Here is a 10,201-nt window from a genome sequence, read left to right as displayed (position 1 = left end):
CGCTATCAGAGAGAGGAGAGGAGGAGAGGCGCCGCTGTGCGGAAAACGCCGGACAGACGCAGGAAGGACAGAGGGGCGAGCATGAGATGCGTTGCATCTAAAAAATCAAACCGCAACAGTACCGAAAGGTTCCACTAGTTAGGTCCCTCGTTCCGCTTGGAATGTACGTGGAGCAGGGCAACGGGTTCTATAAATATTGTAGTAAGGTGCCTCGAGTCACGCGCGTCTCCGCCGTATGGCAGCGCTGGCATCGACGCACCCGACTTGGAGCAGTGGAACGCGGTAAATTTAATTGACTTGAGAAAACCTCTAGCGAGTTATCTTGGGAGGAACGAGACGGAAGAGAAACAGCATGAGATGTGAGCGGGAAAGAAAAGAAAGGCGTTTACTTGGCAGGGGCGCCAGTCGACTATCGTCTTTCGTGGACATTCGCAACGAAAGGAGCAAATACGCGGCCATTTTTTTGTGTGCGTACCCACTTTTGCGATGCTTTGCTTACGGGACGCAGTGCACCAACAAACAAATAAGCAAACAAAAAATGAATAAAGAAATAAATAAATAACAAAATAAATAAATAAATAACGCATGCACTACTTTGGGCGCGGAACGAAGTGTGACTACCAGGAAATGACTTCGTGTGCCGCACTAGCCCAGATGTTAGCCTGGCGTAACATCAACACATGAGTGGCCACAACTGTGCTTGTTGGCATGACGCAGAAACATAGGGTCAGATTTTAAAGGAAGAGTTGTTGTCACTAATGCCGTTGTACGCCAATACAATCTGCAGGAATGCCAACTTTCTCTGACGATGATGTAGATGAATGATCCCAGGTAAAGTGAAAGAAAAAAAAACGCCTCCCGTGGCTGGAATCGAACCAGGGTACCACGCGTTATGTAGCCAGCGTCTTTCCGATTGCTCCATTTCGACATAGTCTAAACGATTGGGACAATTTAGACAACAACCAAAGAATCCGTCACGGGAAGAATGACGTTGCTCTGAGTGACGGAAGGCTGTTAGCCCGAAGACATTAACCCTAACTTCTCATATTGAGGTTTAGGACGCTAGGCCTAACGTCACACCTTCGGGTTTAGCCTAACGTTAGGCTTAACGTCGCACCCACTCAAAATATATTGCTCACTGAACGCTAAGCAGCAGGTACCAGATTCAGCGTCAGCCCAAACCCAAACGTTAGGCCTACACAGTGCTCACCCTACAGTTGCTGTAAGTATTCTAGAAAAGTGGCGCGAACACCCAGAGTCGCACATGCTGGCAGTTTGGGATTCGCCAACCAAAGAATATCTCGAGAAAGCTTCGCGTTCAACCATCGTCATTAGACGGAGGGGTGCATTATCTTTTTAATGTGATAACTGTTTTGTTCATACGTTTGATAACAGAAGCACACACTCACACGCTTTTTACAAGACCAGGTAATGTTACCTAAGGGTCACATGTCGGAGGGTGGAATTCTTATTTTCAGTGAACGTAATGGATACTTTATACCTTGCTTAATCCGTTGTTATGTTCCACAGTAGCAGAATAAGCATTCTCCAATTGGTTAGGCCGGTGGTTGTCAACCATGAGTATGCCATGACATCTCTCGGGCAGGCAAGAGTGATGGGGAAAGCCATGATAAGTCATGATAATTTGTATTAAAACGTCAAACAATTTGAACTCTCGGCTGGACGCGACAATATCTTTGTTCAATGCCTGGCTTTTAAAAGTTCCTGGATTTTATGCTGATACGCCTCATATTGTAAGAGTCACCAAGCGTAAATGCAGCTTTTTGTGTGTCTGCCTTTTCTGCATAGCTTGCGTGTCGTGCAAAAAGCCACCCTTGACACGTGTGCTATGCTGAGATGTTAAACGTACTAGTCGTGCCCCAAGACACATCGGTCATTGCCGCAGAGGATTGGGAAAAAGGAGAAACGATGGGTGGGGAGGGACGGAGAGTTTTGGAGGGATACTTGTGGACCCCTGATATTCCCTCGTGGATCCCGTGCGGTCTGGCTGTTCCAGGCACAGAAATAAATGAACGACACGGGGCCCTTGTAGCGTACTTACCGGGAGTGACCGCACCTCCATAGTAGTCTCCGTAGTCGTACATCGAGGCTTGAACGCTCTGAGCTACAGAGGCGCTTCCTGCGTCAACAACGTGTTTTCGGTGTGGTTACATTTTGCCGTGCGTTCCCTTAGACAATAAACAGATAGTGAATGATCACAACGGGCCAGTCATGGAGAACTTTCAGCGGCAAGTTTAGGAATGCGCGTGAGGTGCATCAGCCCGGTCTCCGACGAAAGAAGAGATGGCGCGACAGAAGAAGAGCGTCAATGCCAAAGTTGAGGAATCGCGGCGCCAAAGCCGCCACGCCGCTTCTGAGAACTGATGCAAAGACTTCGGTCCAATCCGGAATATCGCACCGGCGAAGCGGCGACAAGAGGTCAGCGAGTTGCAGAAGATCCGGAGTTGCGAGTTCACGTACATTGCGCGTTCATACTATAATGACAAGTGTTCGTAGCTCTTCTGGGGATAACGACGAAACCACGCAGAAAAGTTGTTCCAGTGTTGAAGCGTAACCACACGCAAAACTTCGCCGAACCAAGAGTAAGCTAGGTGAGGTCGCCAGCTCTGCTGTTTCTTCAGCCTTGTGCCACCAGTGCAAGTGGCGCCAATTTTAAACTGAGGCAGAGTATATTCCAAAACCTGTATACCAATCATAGGTGTTACGCTTATCCTCAACTCTGTAGCTTGGGAAGTACTTGAAAGAGGCTATTGCTGTTGAGCAAAATGATGCCTCTGGACCTTTCAAACGTAGAGTCAGCGATGCTTTCTTATGGTTGACGATACCCTCCCTACAACGTCGGACACCCTGTCAAGTGACACCAAGGCGATATATTATTATTCCCGCATTCGAAGTATACAACACGCTAGTTTCGTTAGGGTTGTTCTCACGCAATATACGCGATTTTTAAAAAAAACATTTGCCTTCGAAACGCCTCCGAAAAAGGCCCATTATGGATTTTTTATGTATACTGAAGAACCCCAGTGAAATTGGGCGGCATCCCGCGAACGGTAAGGCTCAATAATCACGTCGTAAGCGCTACATCGCTAAATTGATGTTTCTGGACCCAGAGCTTTCTGAGAAAACAAGGAATGTGTTGATGAGATGACGGTAATAAATTTGGCGCAAATGCATTGGTTACTCTCCTTCGCTTTCTTTTTTTCAGTATTTTTTAACTACATTCGCTCCCGATATAGCGGAGCAGACGTGCGCGGCGGTTTGAAAGAGTTTGAGCTTTATCGAAAGAGGTGTGTCTACAGTGCCGTCCGAAGGCAGTATCAGCTCTCCACTATATTAACGTTCAGCGGCTTTCGGAAAAAAATGCCGCACCTGGCACTACAACGCCTTGCCTAACGTAAAGTAGGGTAACCTTGCCAAAACCAACTTCGAATGATAACCTTTAGCCAGTTACCAAGCCAACGCTGCTTCTCTGCTTCGTGCTCCTAATATCTTGTCGGTTTCAGAACTTGTTAAGTATTCCCATGGCCTATTAGATTATAATTTTATTAATGGGAACCTCCTCCTTCAGATAATTAGTACTGACCAATTTCCTCGCGGTAACTCCACTCGATTTTCTTTAAACATGAACTATTTATTGCCAAAAGTAACAGCGAACTACGGAAAGTTTTCAAACAACTTTTCGGCCATACACTTTTATATGACGCTGCTGTTCTCTATTAAAACATGTCGCCCTGTGTATACATTTAAAAATAATTTGCGGGTGTTCTTATCCCAACCTGAATAATGCGACTTTTTTGTACCATGTTTAGTTTTGTTTATTTATTCCGTGCATTACTGATATGCTTCGTGCTTACGATGTTCTTGCCTATACACCGTTTTCTATCTTGGTGATATTAGTTTTGTTTCTTTTTTCCTTGCCTTGCTCATAACGTGTGTTTCCGAGTGACTAACAGCAGGTCCCCTTCAGTCTGTGACTCTGGGACCTCCTTCTCAAATCTTGTACTGTACTATATTCGTACTGTCACACAAAATGAAATAAATTCAAATTCAAATTCAAAAGTAAAATAACGTGACCTAGCGAAAACGTAGCAATTATTGAAAACGCCAAAAAATACCTAAGCCATCAAACTTATATTTCAATTTATGGCGAAAAAACTCGTCGAGGTGGTCTCGAACCCCCGTCCTACGCATCCAGAAGCTATAACGGTACCTTTACACCACACGACAGACTCCTGGTTCTGTTCTAGCCTAGTCCTAAATACTCGAATGCCGCCCGACGGCACTCCAGACACTGTGTATAGAAAACGGGAGATACTCCAAAGCATCCGAAATAGTCCTAAGACGCAACAACAAGGGCGAGGCAAGCGTCAAGCTCACCTGTGTTGCGAACGACGCGTCACGCCGAGGCTCGGAGCAGCTGAAACTGGCGTCCTCGCAGGATGACACGGATCTGGGAAGGGCAGCGACGCAGGGCCCGGAGCGGTAGGCGGCGAGACACTGCAAAGGCTCGGGTTCCCGAACTTCCGGGTGCTGGCTCACCTATGAAGGCGTCGGGCCGGGCAGGGTGGGTGCGAGATGCTCGTGGGTGCGGGCGCTGGTTCTTATTGTTGTTGCGCCTTTAGATATGGCACATACCCGATCACGGGATCAACCAATCAACAGAGGACGGTTAAAATACATCGAATTCTTATCCAATTACGAGGTGCTTATAAAAGACAATTTAGACCAGCTGGAAATAGTTTTGGTTCCATAAACGACAGAAAAAAACTGGAAAATCAAGGCGAGGATGACCAATCGCAACCATAAAGTGAATCTATTGGAATTTGCAATGAAACGCAGGAGTATAGAGCTTACATCCCGGTGGCAGAATGTTGTGTCGTGGGCGACGGCGAGCGGCCTCGGCGGCGACGGGAGCAAAGGCGCACCGCGCCGGCCCACGCACAAGCCCACAAGAAAGAGTGCGACCTCTCTGTTCCAACCCCAGACAAAAAAATATTTAATTAATGCGAATGCATTTCTTAGTCGGGGGTTGTCGTGCGTTGGCCGGCGTGCGCCTAGCAACAGCTGTGGCGCGCCTAGCAGCCGGAGCACATGGTAGCTCGGGCGGGAGTAGCGGAGGGCAAGGGGAGAGGAGGAGCGCGCTCGGCGTGTGAGGGCGCTCGCATCGCGGAGCTCGCGCGCGGGGCGGGCGTGTTGCGCGATGCCGGCTCCGACACGTGCCCCACTACCATTCACGGGAGTTGCATTGATCTGGTCTTTACGCGAAACTGTGCCGCGCGTATGCTTCTCAAAGACCCTTTGACCGTGCACTTCAGCGACCACAAGGCGGTGATTGTGGCCGTCAGGTACAACGATAACACAAACAGGTGCTGATGAATGAATAAATGATTACGTTCACACTCTCGTCTCTCTTCATTAAGTACGCCATTAATAATAATTACTCGCAGCGCACTCATCGGTGCACCCAATGCATTCGCATTTCCGCACGATCCCCTTCTGGGAGGTGGGGGGATTTTTTTCACATCACAACGGCACCACCGGACACGCATACGCACGTGATTGAATCATTCGCATCACGTGCGTCCCACCGCAACGACTTCTAGTAACAACCTAATACAACACAACGCACACAGTGCGCGGGCGCTCCACCGAGGGCGCCACTACACCACATCATCTCCCCGTGCAAAAGAAGTTCGCACACTCTGTGAAATACATACTCCACACCATTCCCCCGTGCTTAAAAAGACTGCATGTTGCACATGATCCACACAAAAGCACTCAGGCGCTTAGGACAGTCCTACATAGTCCCACAAAATCACTCATCAGTTGCACAGGAGCAGTGGAGGCAGGGGGGTAAAGCGAGCTCCGAGACCGTACGAATCGTGGGCGCTGACATGATACAATTCGCATGGTTGCCAGATCAATTGTATTCAGCCTTCTAAAAGGTTGTTCCGCAATTATTTAACTAAAACAAAGAACTGAAGCAAACTTGTTACAAATAATTGCCTCAGTAATTAAAACTAGCTTTATAAAAAGTTTTAGTGTAATTAAGCTCTAATTAGCGGAGAAAGAGTGAGTGCGTAGTTCAGTTTTGGTTACGATTTTCTTAAAGTGTGCTAGAAAGTGGCGAGGCCCTTGCGCCTGACTTGCGCCTGACTTGCGCAGTGTGTGTGCAGTCTCCAGCTCAGATCTGCGTGCGTACAAAATGTGTGCAACGGGTACAACTCTGATGCACGCGCTGAGCAAGTGCCTCCCCGGGCGCTTGCGAGGCTGTCATTCTTTCTTCACGTTAAGCACCCTATCTATTGCCCCTGAACTGACGCCGGAACAGCGATTCCGATCTGACCTTGACTACCGCAAGTTCACTACAGGCTACGGAGTGGCAGCCAGCGATCGTTCCCGTTGGAAGAGAAATAAAAGGAGCTTTTATAATCGTTCGGTTCCAGTTGTTTTATTCATGGAACTTCTTACAGCTCTTCGTGCTTCGAACTTTTGCGCAAACGTTCGTGAACGTTGAACAATAAAATAGGTTCCGAAATGCGGTTTCTCTTTTAATCAGTCACAATAAATCAACAAGGCAATGTTCTCTCTTCGCGCGCTCTGTGCGGTAAATTACTGCCCATTCAATACTGCGCATTCAGTCCCGCAAGCTTTCCCTTTGAAGTGGTGGAAAGCAGCTAGAACTTGACAAATAGAGGCAGAAAGGAAAAAGGGCCACGCCGCGGACTGTATTTCGCATACTCCCTTGGCATGCATTCTTCCACTCCGTTGGCCTGCGATCAACCGCGCTCTTTCTTACCTGTGCTTCAAAGCGCCGCGACTCACCGGCAATATCAGCGTTGGCCCATGCGATGTTTTTTTTGTGTGTGTGTGTGTCAATAAAGGTTCTACATTGAGCTAAAGCCACAGTTCACTTCACTTCGTTTGAAAAGCGATGAGCGACTCGCAAAAGTGTCACAGAATGGCAAAAAAAAAGCGGCACAGCGCGAAAATGCACGGAGATCATACGGAGATTCATTTTTCTGTGCGCCCAGTACGGATCTGCTGACTCCTTGGCGTCCTCGCGCATGCAATCAGTCGCATTCGAGCTTGCGCGCAAGTGTTGTGCGAGCGTTGCCACATCTTGCTCAAATAGTCTCAGTACGTATAAGTCACACGTACGCTAAACCAAAAACACGTCGGTTACCTACCCACAGGAGATAAACTACGCAATGCTGTCGACGCCGCCTACACAAAATCCGCCTGGCCAGCGATCCGCCATGTTACAATTAATCCCGGCATGCTTCGCTAGCCGCACGCGGAAACGCCACAGTAGCACGTTGCCAGATTACAACCCATCGCTTTTGCCGTTTTTAGTAAGCAAAAGCTCAGCTGGCAACCTTCAAATCGTTGCATCATGTCTGCCACTGTGTGTCGTACGGTTGCAATGCATTGGCTCAGCGGCGCGCTTTCCCTCTAGAGTCAGTATATTATCTATATGAGTGGAGGCATGACTAACAGAGTCGCGCACACTCCTGTAAGTTGCACACACGACACGCAACAGAGTAAGACATTTTTTTTAAGACCCATTAAGAAAAAACCGTCCAAAAACGCTTTCAATGGTGATATGCGATTCAACACAAGACATGACACGTCCAACATGACACAAGGCATGAACCCTACGTCTACCCCCTACCGCACATAGTCGCGAAGCCACTGAGGCTGCTTAGTCTTACGGCGTGGACGCGTAGACGATGAACTTGAATTATCTGACGACCCAGACGCCCCCTCATTTTCCCTTGTGTTGTCTATATGGCCATTTGGATCTGTGTGTTCACTATTTTCTTCCTGACATTCTACCGTTTCCTGAGGAACAACGGATCGAGACCTTGCACTGGAAGGAAGCTCTGACAGATCAGAGTCTGTCTGGACACTGGGGCTTGCCCCATCTGTCAACGATAGACTAGGGGACTGACTGTCAGAAATGTCTAAGTTAGACGAAGAGTATAAAAACTCTTTATGCCTCGAAGAGAGTTCAACATTTTCAAAGGAATACGGTACCGAGCCAACCTCAATTCCTTTCGGAACGACTGTGAGTTTTGAAGCGTTCCAGATCTTTCCATACCCGCCGCGGTGGCTCAGTGGCTAAGGCGTTGCGCTGCTGAGCACGAGGTCGCGGGTTCGATTCCCGGCCGCGGCGGCCGCTTTTCTGATGGAGGCGAAAAGCGAAAACGCCCGTGTGTACGAGATTTCGGCGCACGATAAAGATCCCCAGGTGGTCAAAATTAATCCGGAGCCCTCCACTACGGCGCGCCTCATCGCCGGCGTTGCGTCGGCGCGTTAAACCCCACAATCAATAAATCAGATCTTTCCATCACTGAACTTAAAGGTGAAAGGTGCAACCTGAGCTTGCACTGTCAACGGCTTACTATACTTTAGAAATCCTTGCTTACGGAGTTTCACTTTCATGACATCTCCCACCATTATGCGGGTCTACTGCGCACCTTTCCTTTTGTCAAAGTACTGTTTAGCTTTATGCTGCTTCGTGAAGACCTGATTCCGAACATGAGGCAGGAAATTGTCCGATTCTGCTGCCTTTTTACGTATCCTGAAGTTGCTAATATCCACTTTGGAACGAGGCTGACGTCCATGCAGCAAAAAAGCTGGAGAAAGACCTGTCACTGAATGTGGTGTGACCCTATACGACCCAAGAAATTGTGTAATGCTTTTCGAAGCATCCTTGCCTTCAAGTCTGGCTACCTGTAAATGTTCTTCGAGAACCCTGTTAAACCGTTCAATCTGGCCGTTAGCCTGAGGGTAATAATTCGACGAGAACACGTGGCGGATACCTTTCTCCTTTAGATACTCTTGCATTTGTTTGGAGACAAACTGGGGTCCATTATCCGTCACTAAAACCTCAGGGAGCCCTTCTCGACTGAAAGACCAGTCCAACAACTTAATGACATCCTCAGTTGAAATGGAATTTGTGCCCAGATCCTCAGGCCACTTAGAGTAGTAATCGACTAGTGTAACAAGAAATCGGGGGTACGACACATCTAACGGACCGACGATGTCCATTCCCAACTTTTGCCAAGGCCCTTCCACTGGCTGCAACGGAGCTACATGAGGCTTAGCAGACTTGTCTGCCAGCTGACAAACGTGACAATGCTTTACATGTTCTTCAACATTGCGATCCATTGGAGGCCACCAGTAACGTTCCCGGAGAAGTTGTTTCGTACGTACTATTCCTTGATGATTTTCATGTGCCAACTGGAGGAAGGCAGGTACAAGTACACAAGGGATAACTACACGGTCATCACGCATGAGTAAACCGTCCACCACAGAAAGTTCATCCTTCACATGAAAATAAGCTGTTAATTCACTGTGTACTTTTTTCTTATCGGGTCAACCCTTAGACACATACTCTGCTACCTTCTGCAACGTCACATCTGCCTTCGTTGCCAGCTGCACGGTTTCTTTATCGACTACTGATGTAACCTGTGACACTATCTCTTCCTCCTTAACAAGTTCTTGACCGGTCTGAATGGGTAATCTCGATAGAGCATCAGCCACCAGATTTTCTGACCCTTTGCAGTACTCGATGTCAAAATTGTAATACAGCAGATGAGCCGACCACCTTGAAATCCTTAAAGGTCTCCGACCTGCATCACCTGCGGCTAACAAAGCCACTACAGCCTGATGGTCAGTTCTAAGCGTGAACCGTCTACCCCAAAGAAAAATGTGCCACTTTTCACACGCGAACAAACAAGCCAGCGCTTCGCGCTCTCCCACAGGGTATTTTCTCTCTGTCTCGGACAAAGTTCTAGAAGCAAAGGCTACGGTTTCAAGCCTAGAACCATACCGCTGCTGTAGTACCGCGCCAATTCCCACATCAGATGCGTCGGTAGTAGCTACTACAGGCAAGTCAGGATTAAAGACCTTCACGACAGGAGAACAAGTGAGCAACGCTTTCAACTGATCAAAACTGCGCTGAGCATCATCAGACCAACAAAACGTCTGACCCTTCCTGAGCATGAAGCGCAGTGGTTCAACAATCTCTGCATAGTTCTTTATGAACTTGCCATAGTATCCTGCAAGACCTAAAAATGATTGCGGTGAATTTATGTCCGTAAGAGCCGGAGCTTGTACTATAGCTTTTACTTTGCTTTCCAAAGGTGCGATGCCCTCAGCCGAAATCCTG

The sequence above is a fragment of the Haemaphysalis longicornis genome, unplaced genomic scaffold (assembly GCF_048455015.1).
Source record: "Haemaphysalis longicornis isolate Haplotype H1 unplaced genomic scaffold, Haemaphysalis longicornis Haplotype H1 scaffold_8, whole genome shotgun sequence".
In the NCBI taxonomy this organism is placed as follows: domain Eukaryota; kingdom Metazoa; phylum Arthropoda; class Arachnida; order Ixodida; family Ixodidae; genus Haemaphysalis; species Haemaphysalis longicornis.
Note: the sequence above shows the minus strand (reverse complement) of the source record.